Raw genomic sequence first — 13,761 nt, 5'->3', positions numbered from 1 at the left:
TAAATAAGAATTTGTTCTTAACTGACTTGCCTAGTTAAATATAAAAATAACAAAGTGTATCTCCAGCAACAGTGCTTGTGCCCATAGAAATAGGCGTGATCGCTTGCATGTGGGGCTGAGTGAAATGGTGGAAGGGGTCCTGAGTGAAAAAGTTTGGGAACCCCCAGATTCAACCAGTGTGTGGTCGGTGGGTACAAATATTTTTAAAAGTGACTGGGATTGCACAATAGCCGGGGACTTATTTCCATTGTTCTCCCTATATTTTTTTGCATAAATACATGTAAAGTGTGGTGTACTGCAGGGCAGCTCTCTAGGCCCTCTACTCATTTCAATTTATACCAATGACCTGCCACTGGCATTAAACAAAGCATGTGTGGCCATGCATGCTGATGATTCAACCATATACTCATCAGCAACCACAACTAATGAAGTCACTGAAACCCTTAACAAAGAGTTGCAGTCTGTTTTGGAATGGGATGCCATAAATAAACTGGTCCGTAACATCTTTAAAACTAAGAGCATTGTATTTGGTACAAATCATTCTCTATGTTCTAGACCTCAGCTGAATCTGGTAATGAATGGTGTGGCTGTTGAACAAGTTGAGGAGACTAAATTATTTATTGTTACCTTAGATTGTAAACTGTCATGGTCAAAACATATAGATTCAATGGTTGTAAAGATGGGAAGAGGTCTGTCTGTAATAAAGAGATGATCAGATTTTTTGACACCACACTCCACAGAGCAAGTCCTGCAGGCTCGAGTTTTATTGTATCTTTATTATTGTCCAGTCAAACAGTCAAGTGCTGCAAATAAAGACCTAATTAAGCTGCAGCTGGCCCAGAACAGAGCAACACGTCTTGCTCTTCTTTGTAATCAGAGGGCTAATATTATTACAATACCTGTAAGATGGCGCCAGAGCAGAAGGCATACGTTTTACGTGCCCCCAACCAATTGTGTTTTTGTTTGTTTATCTGCGTTGTTTGTAACCGTCTCTTATGACCGAAAGTAACTTAGAGACATCAGGACTACGATTACTCACCACTGACTAGCAGAATCCTTTTTCTTCTTTCACGACTCTGACGACCCCGAGGCGGAGGATATACGGCTACCTCGGGAACAGGCCTCGACCCCAGTGATCTGCGTGAAGAGGAGGTGGAGGAAGAGAGGCCGGAGGGCGGGCTGCCTTCTGAGGAGTCGGAGGCGGACAAATAAACCCATACTCCCCTCAATTCTGCTAGAAAACATGCAATCTTTGGACAACAAAATGGATGAGCATTTGGGAAGATTAAACTACCAATGGCACATTAAAAACTGTAACATCTTATGCTTCACGGAGTCATGGCTGAACGACAACAATATCAACATACAACTGGCTTGTTATACGATGTAGCGGCAGGATAGAACAGTGGCGTCTGGTAAGACAATGGGCGGCGGTCTATATAATTTTGTAAACAACAGATGGTGCACGATATCTAAGGAAGTTCTGAGCTATTGCTCACCCGAGGTAGAGTTTCTCATGATAAACTGCAGACCACATTACCTACCGAGAGAGGTTTCATCTATATTCTTTGTAGATGTTTACATACCACCACCGTCAGAGGCTGGCACTAAGATATCATTGAATGAGCTGTATTCTGCCATAAGCAAACAAGAAAACGCTCACCCAGAGTTGGTGCTCCTAGTAGCCAGGGACTTTAACTTCTTGCGTCGAGCAATCCCGTATCCGGGAGCGTAATCATGGCCTCAAGCTCATTAGCATAACGCAACGTTAACTATTCATGAAAATCGCAAATGTAATGAAAGAAATATATTCACTCACAAGTTTAGCCTTTTGTTAACAACACTGTCATCTCAGATTTTCAAAATATGCTTTTCAACCATAGCTACACAAGCATTTGTGTAAGAGTATTGATAGCTGGCATAGCATTAAGCCTAGCATTCAGCAGGCAACATTTTCACAAAAACAAGAAAAGCATTCAAATAAAATCATTTACCTGTGAAGATGTTCGGATGTTTTCAATGAGGAGACTCTCAGTTAGATAGCAAATGTTCAGTTTTTCCCCAAAAAATATTTGTGTAGGAGAAATCGCTCCGTATTGTTCATCACGTTTGGCTCAGAAAAAACCCTGAAAATTCAGTCATTACAACGCCAAACCTTTTTCCAAATTAACTCCATAATATCGACAGAAACATGGCAAACGTTGTTTAGAATCAATCCTCAAGGTGTTTTTCACATATCTATTCGATGATAAATAATTTGTGGTAGTTGACTTTCTCCTCTGAAGCAAATGGTAAAATGCACGCAGCTGGAGATTACGCAATAATTTAGACGGAGGACACCAAGCGGGCACCTGGTAAATGTAGTCTCTTATGGTCAATCTTCCAATGATATGCCTACAAATACGTCACAATGCTGCAGACACCTTGGTGCAACGACAGAATGTGTAGGCTCACTCCTGGTGCATTCACAGCCATATAAGGAGACATTGGAACACAGCGCCCTCAAAATCTGGGCCATTTCCTGTTTGAAATTTCATCTTGGTTTCGCCTGTAGCATCAGTTCTGTGGCACTCACAGATAATATCTTTGCAGTTTTGGAAACGTCAGAGTGTTTTATTTCCAAAGCTGTCAATTATATGCATAGTCAAGCATCTTTTCGTGACAAAATATCTTGTTTAAAACGGGAATGTTTTTTTATCCAAAAATTAAAAGAGTGCCCCCTATATCGAAGAAGTTAATCAAGGAAACTTAAATCAGTTTTTACCAAATTTCTATCAGCATGTTAAATGTGCAATCAGAGGGAAAAGAACCCTGGACCACCTATACTCCACACACAGAGATGCATAAAAAGCTCTCCCTCGTCCTCCATTTGGCAAATCTGACCATAATTCCATCCTCCTGAATCCTACTTACAAGCAAAAATGAAAGCAGGAAGCACCAGTGACCAGAACAATAAAAAAGTGGTCAGATTAAGGAGTACACCACATCTGTCATTGGCTTCATCAACAAGTGCATTGATGACATCATCCCCACAGTGACCATAGGTACATACCCCAACCAGAAGCCATGGATTTCAGGCAGAATCCGCACTGAGCTAAAGGCTGGAGCTGCCACTTTCAAGGAGCAGGATTCTAAACCAGAAGCTTATAAGTACAACAACCCCTCTGTCGCTCGTTGGATGTGGCAGGAACACGAGCCTACCGGACGAGCTAAACTACTTATATGCTTGCTTCGAGGCAAGTAACACTGAAACAGGCATGAGAGCACCAGCTGTACTGGAAGACAGTGTGATCATGTTCTCCGCAGCCAATGTGAGTAAGACCTTTAGACAGGTCAGCATTCACAAGGCCACAGGGCCAGATGGATTACCAGGACATGTACTGCGAGCATGTGCTGACCATCTAGCAAGTGTCTTCACTGACATTTACAACCTCTCCCTTTCCGAGTCTGTAATTCCAACATGTTTTAAGCAGTCCACCATAGTGCCTGTGCCCAAGAACACTAAGGTAACCTGCCTAAATGACTACCGACCCCTGGCACTCACATCTGTAGCCATGAAGTGCTTTGAAAGGGTGGTCATGGCTCACATCAACACCATAATCCCAGAAACCCTAGACACACTCCAATTTGCATAACACCCCAACAGATCCACAGATGATGCAGTCTCTATTGCACTCTACATAGCCCTTTCCCACCTGGACAAAAGGAACACCTATTTGAGAATGCTATTCAGTGACTACAGCTCAGCATTCAACACCATAGTGCCCTCAAAGCTAATCAATAAGCTAAGCACCCTGGGACTAAACACCTTCCTCTGCAACTGGATCCTGGACTTTCTGATGGGCCGCCCCCAGATGGTGAGGGTAGGTAACAACACATCTGCCACACTGAACCTCAACTCCGGGGCCCCTCTGGGTTGCGTGCTCAGCCCCCTCCTGTACTCCCTGTTCACTCATGACTGCACGGCCAGGCACGACTCCAACACCATCATTACATTTTCCAACGACACAACAGTGGTAGGCCTGATCACCGACAACAACGAGAGGAGGGAGGAGGTCAGAGACCTGGTGCTAGGACAACAACCTCTCCCTTAACGTGATCAAGACAAAGGAGATGATTGTGGACTACAGGAAAAAGAGGACCGAGCACGCCCCCATTCTCATCGTTTGGGGCTGCAGTGGAGCAAGTTTGAGTGCTTCAAGTTCCTTGGGGTCCACATCACCAACAAAGTAACATGGTCCAAGCACACTATGACAGTTGTGAGGCGGGCACAACAAATCCTTTACCCCTCAGGAGACTGAAAAGATTTGGCATGGGTCCTCAGATCCTCAAAAGGTTTTACAGCTGCACCATTGAGAGCACTGGGTGCATCACTGCCTGGTATGGCAACTGTTCGGCCTTCAACCGCAAGGCACTACAGAGGGTAGTGCGAATGGACCAGAACATCACTGGGGCCAAGCTTCCTGCCATCCAGAACCTCTACACCAGCCGGTGTCAGAGGAAGGCCCTAAAAATTGTAAAAGACTCCAGGCACCCTAGTCATAGACTGGTTCTCCCTGTTACCACACGGCAAGCGGTACCGCACTGCCAAGTCTAGGTCCAAGATGCTTCTGAACAGCTTCTACCCCCAAGCCATAAGACTCCTGAACATCTAATCAAATGGATACCCAGACTATTCGCATTGCCCCCCCGCTTCCCTCTCCACACTCTCATGTCATCTATGCATAGTCACTTTAATTAAACTCTACCTACATGTACATACTATTTCAACTAACCGGTGCCACAGCACATCGACTCTGTACCGGCACCCCTGTATACATTGTTATATTTTACTGCTGCTCTTTAATTACTTGATACTTTTATCTTTTATTCATATTTTTTGAAACTGCACTGTCGGTAAGGGCCTCCTCATAAGTAAGCATTTCACTGTAAGGTTTACACCTGTTGTATTTGGCACATATAATAAATAAAATTAGATTGGATTTGCATTCCAGTCTCTCTTGACTGAGAGTTGAGGAAAGACTGACTGTGTCACTTTTTTTTAATAAGAACCCTAATGTTTTGGAAATGCCAAATTGTTTGCATAGTCAAATTACACACAGCACTGACACATACACTTACCCCACCAGTAGTTTAGCTGTATTATACATTTAGAATTGTAAATATGATGTGGTATGGTGGTATTATACATTTAGTATTGTAGATATGTAGTGGTGTAATATTGTGGTATAGTGGTATTATACATTTAGTATTGTAGGGGTGTAGTGGTGTAATATTGTGGTATGGTGGTATTATACATTTAGTATTGTAGATATGTAGTGGTGTAATATTGTGGTGTGATGGTATTATACATTTAGTATTGTAGGGGTGTAGTGGTGTAATATCGTGGTATGGTGGTATTATACATTTAGTATTGTAGATATGTAGTGGTGTAATATTGTGTTATGGCGGTATTATACATGTAGTATTGTAGTGGTGTAACATTGTGGTATGGTGGTATTATACATTTATTATTTTAGATGTGTAATAGTGTAATATTGTGGTAGGGTGATACTATACATTTAGTATTGTAGATATCTAGTGGTGTAATATTGTGGTATGGCGGTATTATACATGTAGTATTGTAGTGGTGTAACATTGTGGTATGGTGGTATTATACATTTATTATTTTAGATGTGTAATAGTGTAATATTGTGGTGGGGTGATACTATACATTTAGTATTGTAGATATCTAGTGGTGTAATATTGTGGAATGGTGGTTTTTTACATATAGTATTGTAGATAATTATCGGTGAAATATTCTGGTATAGTGCTATTATACATTTAGTTTTGTTGATATGTAGTGGTGAAATATTGTGGTATTATACATTTAGTATTGTAGATATGTTGTGGTGTAATATTGTGATATGGTGGTATTGTCACGCCTTGGTCTTAGTATTTTGTGTTTTAGTTTATTAGTTAGTCAGACAAGGGTGTGACATGGGTTATTGTATTGTATTTTCTTATTGGGGTTTGTAGTAGTTGGGATTGTAGCTGATTAGGGGTGTATGTGTTTAATAGGTTTGGCTGCCTGAGGCGGTTCTCAATCAGAGTCAGGTGATTCTCGTTGTCTCTGATTGGGAACCGTATTTAGGTAGCCTGGTTTCGCTTTGCATTTCGTGGGTGATTGTTCCTGTCTCTGTGTAGTGTGCACCAGTCAGGCTGTATTAGGTTTCACGTTCTGTTTGTTGTTCTCGTATTTATTAAGTTATTTCATGTATAGTTCGTTTGTTTGTCTTCACTATTAAACATGAGTAACTTACACGCTGCATTTCGGTCCGACTCTCTTTCAACTAAAGAAGAACGCCGTTACAGTATGGTGGTACTATACATTTATTATTGTAGATGTGTAATAGTATAATATTGTGGTGGGGTGATACTATACATTTAGTATTGTAGATATGTAGTGGTGTGATATTGTGGAATGGTGGTTTTTACACATAGTATTGTAGATATGTAGTGGTGTAATATTGTGGTATTATACATTTAGTATTGTAGATATTTAGTGGTGTAATATTGTGGTATGGTGGTATTATAGATTTAGTATTGTAGATATGTAGTGGTGTAATATTGTGGTATTATACATTTAGTATTGTAGATATTTAGTGGTGTAATATTGTGGTATGGTGGTATTATACATTTAGTATTGTAGACATGTAGTTGTGTAATATTGTGGTGTGGTGGTATTATACATTTAATATTGTAGTTTTGTAATATTGTGGTATGGTGGTGTTATACATTTGGTATTGTAGTGGTGTAATATTGTGGTATAGTGGTATTATACATTTAGTATTGTAGTGGTGTAATATTGTGGTATAGTGGTATTATACATTTAGTATTGTCGTGGTGTAATATTGTGGTATGGTGCTATTATACATTTATTATTTTAGATGTGCAGTGGTGTAATATTGTGTTGTGCTTGTACTATACATGTAGTATTGTAGATATGGAGTGGTGTAATATTGTGGTACTCTACATTTAGAATTGTAGAAATGGAGTGGTGTAATATTGTGGTGTGGTGGTACTATGAATGAAATATTGTGGTATTATACATTTAGTATTGTTGATATGTATTGGTGTAATATTCTGGTATTATACATTTAGTATTGTAGACATGTAGTTGTGTAATATTGTGGTGTGGTGGTATTATACATTTAATATTGTAGATTTGTAGTGGTGTAATATTGTGGTATGGTGGTGTTATACATTTGGTATTGTAGTGGTGTAATATTGTGGTATAGTGGTATTATACATTTATTATTGTAGATGTGTAATAGTGTAATATTGTGGTGGAGTGATACTATACATTTAGTATTGTAGATATGTAGTGGTGCAATAGTGTCTTCTGGTGGTATTATACATGTAGTAATGTAGTGGTGTAATATTGTGGTATAGTGGTATAATACATTTATTATTGTAGATGTGTAATAGTGTAATATTGTGGTAGGGTGATACTATACATTTAGTATTGTAGATATGTAGTGCTGTAATATTGTGGTATTATACATTTAGTATTGTAGATATGGAGTGGTGTAATATTGTGGTATTATACATTTAGTATTGTAGATATGTAGTGGTGTAATATTGTGGTATGGTGGTATTATACATTTAGTATTGTAGATATGTAGTGGTGTAATATTGTGGTATTATAAATTTAGTATTGTAGATATGGAGTGGTGTAATATTGTGGTATTATACATTTAGTATTGTAGATATGTAGTGGTGTAATATTGTGGTATGGTGGTATTATACATTTAGTATTGTAGATATGTAGTGGTGTAATATTGTGGTATTATACATTTAGTATTGTAGATATTTAGTGGTGTAATATTGTGGTATGGTGGTATTTTACATGTTGTATTGAAGTGGTGTAACATTGTGGTATGGTTGCATTATACATTTATTATTGTAGATGTGTAATAGTGTAATATTGTGGTAGGGTGATACTATACATTTAGTATTGTAGATATGTAGTGGTGTAATATTGTGGTATGGTGGTATTATACATTTAGTATTGTAGCGGTGTAATATTGTGGTATGATGTGTCACGCCTTGGTCTTAGTATTTTGTGTTTTCGTTGATTAGTTGGACAGGCCAGGGTGTGACATGGGTTTATTGTTTGTTGTATTCTTAGTGGGGTTTTTTAATTATTGGGATTGTAGCTGATTAGGGGTGTGTGTTACATAGGTTTGGCTGCCTGAGGCGGTTCTCAATCAGAGTCAGGTTATTCTCGTTGTCTCTGATTGGGAACCGTATTTAGGTAGCCTGGGTTTCGCTTTGTATTTCGTGGGTGATTGTTCCTGTCTCTGTGTTAGTGTTCACCAGTCAGGCTGTAATAGGTTTCACGTTCCGTTTTGTTGTTTTGTATTTATTAGTTATTTCATGTATAGTTTCGTTATTTGTTTCACTAATAAACATGAGTAACCAACACGCTGCATTTCGGTCCGACTTTCTTGCGACAAACGAAGAACGTCGTTACATGATGGAATTATACATTTTGTACTGTAGATATGTAATGGTGTAATATTGTGGTATTATACATTTAGTATTGTAGATATGGAGATGTGTAATATTGTGGTATTGTGCTATAATACATTTAGTATTGTAGATATCTTGTGGTGTAATATTGTGTTTTTTTACATATAATATTGTAGATAATTATCGGTGAAATATTGTGGTATAGTGGTATTATACATTTAGTATTGTTGATATGTAGTGGCTAAATATTGTAGTATTATACGTGTATTATTGTAGATATGTATTGGTGTAATATTGTGGTATTATACATTTAGTATTGTAGACATGTAGTTGTGTAATATTGTGGTGTGGTGGTATTATACATTTAATATTGTAGATTTGTAGTTTTGTAATATTGTGGTATGGTGGTGTTATACATTTGGTATTGTAGTGGTGTAATATTGTGGTATAGTGGTATTATACATTTAGTATTGTAGTGGTGTAATATTGTGGTATAGTGGTATTATACATTTAGTATTGTAGTGGTGTAATATTGTGGTATAGTGGTATTATACATTTAGTATTGTAGTGGTGTAATATTGTGGTATAGTGGTATTATACATTTATTATTGTAGTGGTGTAATATTGTGGTATAGTGGTATTATACATTTAGTATTGTAGTGGTGTAATATTGTGGTATGATGTGTCACGCCTTGGTCTTAGTATTTTGTGTTTTCGTTGATTAGTTGGACAGGCCAGGGTGTGACATGGGTTTATTGTTTGTTGTATTCTTAGTGGGGGTTTTTAGTTATTGGGATTGTAGCTGATTAGGGGTGTGTGTTACATAGGTTTGGCTGCCTGAGGCGGTTCTCAATCAGAGTCAGGTTATTCTCGTTGTCTCTGATTGGGAACCGTATTTAGGTAGCCTGGGTTTCGCTTTGTATTTCGTGGGTGATTGTTCCTGTCTCTGTGTTAGTGTTCACCAGTCAGGCTGTAATAGGTTTCACGTTCCGTTTTGTTGTTTTGTATTTATTAGTTATTTCATGTATAGTTTCGTTATTTGTTTCACTAATAAACATGAGTAACCAACACGCTGCATTTCGGTCCGACTTTCTTGCGACAAACGAAGAACGTCGTTACATGATGGAATTATACATTTTGTACTGTAGATATGTAATGGTGTAATATTGTGGTATTATACATTTAGTATTGTAGATATGGAGATGTGTAATATTGTGGTATTGTGCTATAATACATTTAGTATTGTAGATATCTTGTGGTGTAATATTGTGTTTTTTTACATATAGTATTGTAGATAATTATCGGTGAAATATTGTGGTATAGTGGTATTATACATTTAGTATTGTTGATATGTAGTGGCTAAATATTGTAGTATTATACGTGTATTATTGTAGATATGTATTGGTGTAATATTGTGGTATTATACATTTAGTATTGTAGACATGTAGTTGTGTAATATTGTGGTGTGGTGGTATTATACATTTAATATTGTAGATTTGTAGTTTTGTAATATTGTGGTATGGTGGTGTTATACATTTGGTATTGTAGTGGTGTAATATTGTGGTATAGTGGTATTATACATTTAGTATTGTAGTGGTGTAATATTGTGGTATAGTGGTATTATACATTTAGTATTGTAGTGGTGTAATATTGTGGTATAGTGGTATTATACATTTAGTATTGTAGTGGTGTAATATTGTGGTATAGTGGTATTATACATTTAGTATTGTAGTGGTGTAATATTGTGGTATAGTGGTATTATACATTTAGTATTGTAGTGGTGTAATATTGTGGTATGGTGGTGTTATACATTTGGTATTGTAGTGGTGTAATATTGTGGTATAGTGGTATTATACATTTAGTATTGTAGTGGTGTAATATTGTGGTATAGTGGTATTATACATTTAGTATTGTAGTGGTGTAATATTGTGGTATAGTGGTATTATACATTTAGTTTTGTAGTGGTGTAATATTGTGGTATAGTGGTATTATACATTTAGTATTGTAGTGGTGTAATATTGTGGTATGGTGCTATTGTACATTTATTATTGTAGATGTGCAGTGGTGTAATATTGTGTTGTGGTTGTACTATACATGTAGTATTGTAGATATGTAGGGGTGTAATATTGTGGTATAGAGGTATTATTGTCACGCCTTGGTCTTAGTATTTTGTGTTTTAGTAGTTGGGATTGTAGCTGATTAGGCGTGTGTGTTACATAGGTTTGGCTGCCTGAGGCGGTTCTCAATCAGAGTCAGGTGATTCTCGTTGTCTCTGATTGGGAACCGTATTTAAGTAGCCTGGGTTTCGCTTTACATTTCGTGGGTGATTGTTCCTGTCTCTGTGTTAGTTTCACCAGTCAGGCTGTAATAGGTTTCACGTTCCGTTTGTTGTTTTGTATTTATTAGTTGTTCATGTATAGTTCGTTTGTTTGTCTTCACTAATAAACATGAGTAACCTACACGCTGCATTTCGGTCCAACTCTCTTTCAACAAAAGAAGAACGTCGTTACAGAATCACCCACCACACACGGACCGAGCAGCGTGTCAACAGGCAGGTGCAGCCCAAAGAGGAGCCGCATATTAAGGATTTCTGGACATGGGAGGAAATCCTTGACGGAAGAGGACCCTGGGCTAAACCAGAGGAGTGTAGCCGCCCAAAGGTGCAGCAGGCGAAGAGGAAACAGGAGCTGGAAGGAAAAGGACCCTGGGCTCAGCCTGGTGAATATCGCCGCCCTAAGGAGGAATTAGAAGCGGCTGAAGCGGAGAGGCGCTGGTATGAGGAGGCAGCACGGCGACGTGGATGGAAACAGGAGCAGCCCACAATGGAATACAGTATGGATATAACGACGTGGTTAGAAATAGACAGGTGGGCGGCCGACCCAGAGAGAGTGCCGGAGCCCGCCTGGGATTCGCTGGAGCAGTGCGAAGAGAGCTATAGAAGAATGGAGTCGAAAAGAAAGACACGGCGGGCAGAGCGAAACCCGAAAAGCACGCCCTATTTTTCAGTTTTTGATTTGTTAAAAAAGTTTGAAATATCCAATAAATGTCGTTCCACTTCATGATTGTGTCCCACTTGTTGTTGATTCTTCACAAAAAAATACAGTTTTATATCTTTATGGTTGAAGCCTGAAATGTGGCAAAAGGTCGCAAAGTTCAAGGTGGCCGAATACTTTCGCAAGGCACTGTATGTAGTGGTGAAATATTATGGTATTATACATTTAGTATTGTAGATATGTAGTGGTGTAATATTGTGGTACGATGGTATTATACATTTAGTATTGTAGATATGTAATGTTGTAATACTGTGGTATTATACATTTAGTATTGTAGATATGGAGATGTGTAATATTGTGCTATTGTGGTATTATACATTTAGTATTGGAGTGGTGTAATATTGTGGTAGTATACATTTAGTATTGTAGATATGTTGTGGTGTAATATTGTGATATGGTGGTATTATACATTTAGTATTGTAGATATGTAGTGATGTAATATTGTGGTGTGGTGGTACTATACATTTAGTATTGTAGATATGTAGTGATGTAATATTGTGGTGTGGTGGTACTATACATTTAGTATTGTAGATATGTAGTGGTGTAATATTGTGTTATAGTGGTTTTATACATTTAGTATTGTAGTGGTGTAATATTGTGGTATGGTGGTATTATACATTTAGTATTGTAGATATGTAATGTTGTAATAGTGTGGTATTATACATTTAGTATTGTAGATATGGAGATGTGTAATATTGTGCTATTGTGGTATTATACATTTAGTATTGGAGTGGCGTAATATTGTGGTATGGTGGGATTATACATTTAGTATTGTAGATATGTAGTGCTGTAATATTGTGGTATTATACATTTAGTATAGTAGATTTGTAGTGGTGTGATATTGTGGTGTGGTGGTGCTATATATTTAGTATTGTAGATATGGAGTGGTGTTATATTGTGGTATGGTGGTATTATACATTTAGTAGTGTAGATATGTAGTGGTGTACTTTTGTGGTACGATGGTATTATACATTTAGTATTGTAGTGGTGTAATATTGTGGTATGGTGGTATTATACATTTAGTATTGTAGATATGTAGTGGTGTAATATTGTGGTATTGTACATTTAGTATTGTAGGGGTGTAATATTGTAGTATGGTGGTATTATACATTTAGTATTGTAGATATGTAGTGGTGTAATATTGTGGTATAGTGGTATTATACATTTAGTATTGTAGCTATGTAGTCTTGTAATATTGTGGTATGGTGGTATTGTACATGTATTATTGTAGGTATGTAGTGGTGTAATATGGTGGTATTATACATTTAGTATTGTAGATATGTAGTGGTGTAATATTGTGGTATTATACATTTTGTATTGTAGATATGTAGTGGTGTAATATTGTGGTATGGTGGTATTATACATTTCGTATTGTAGATATGTAGTGGTGTAATATTGTGGTATTATACATTTAGTATTGGAGTGGTGTAATATTGTGGTAGTATACATTTAGTATTGTAGATATGTTGTGGTGTAATATTGTGATATGGTGGTATTATACATTTAGTATTGTAGATATGTAGTGATGTAATATTGTGGTGTGGTGGTACTATACATTTAGTATTGTAGATATGTAGTGATGTAATATTGTGGTGTGGTGGTACTATACATTTAGTATTGTAGATATGTAGTGGTGTAATATTGTGTTATAGTGGTTTTATACATTTAGTATTGTAGTGGTGTAATATTGTGGTATGGTGGTATTATACATTTAGTATTGTAGATATGTAATGTTGTAATAGTGTGGTATTATACATTTAGTATTGTAGATATGGAGATGTGTAATATTGTGCTATTGTGGTATTATACATTTAGTATTGGAGTGGCGTAATATTGTGGTATGGTGGGATTATACATTTAGTATTGTAGATATGTAGTGCTGTAATATTGTGGTATTATACATTTAGTATTGTAGATATGTTGTGGTGTAATATTGTGATATGGTGGTATTATTCATTTAGTATTGCAGATTTGAAGTGGTGTAATATTGTGGTATTATACATTTAGTATTGTAGATTTGTAGTGGTGTGATATTGTGGTGTGGTGGTGCTATATATTTAGTATTGTAGATATGGAGTGGTGTTATATTGTGGTATGGTGGTATTATACATTTAGTAGTGTAGATATGTAGTGGTGTACTTTTGTGGTACGATGGTATTATACATTTAGTATTGTAGTGGTGTAATATTGT

Source organism: Oncorhynchus masou, chromosome 33 (assembly GCF_036934945.1).
Source record: "Oncorhynchus masou masou isolate Uvic2021 chromosome 33, UVic_Omas_1.1, whole genome shotgun sequence".
NCBI lineage: Eukaryota > Metazoa > Chordata > Actinopteri > Salmoniformes > Salmonidae > Oncorhynchus > Oncorhynchus masou.
This window is presented reverse-complemented; position numbering follows the sequence as displayed.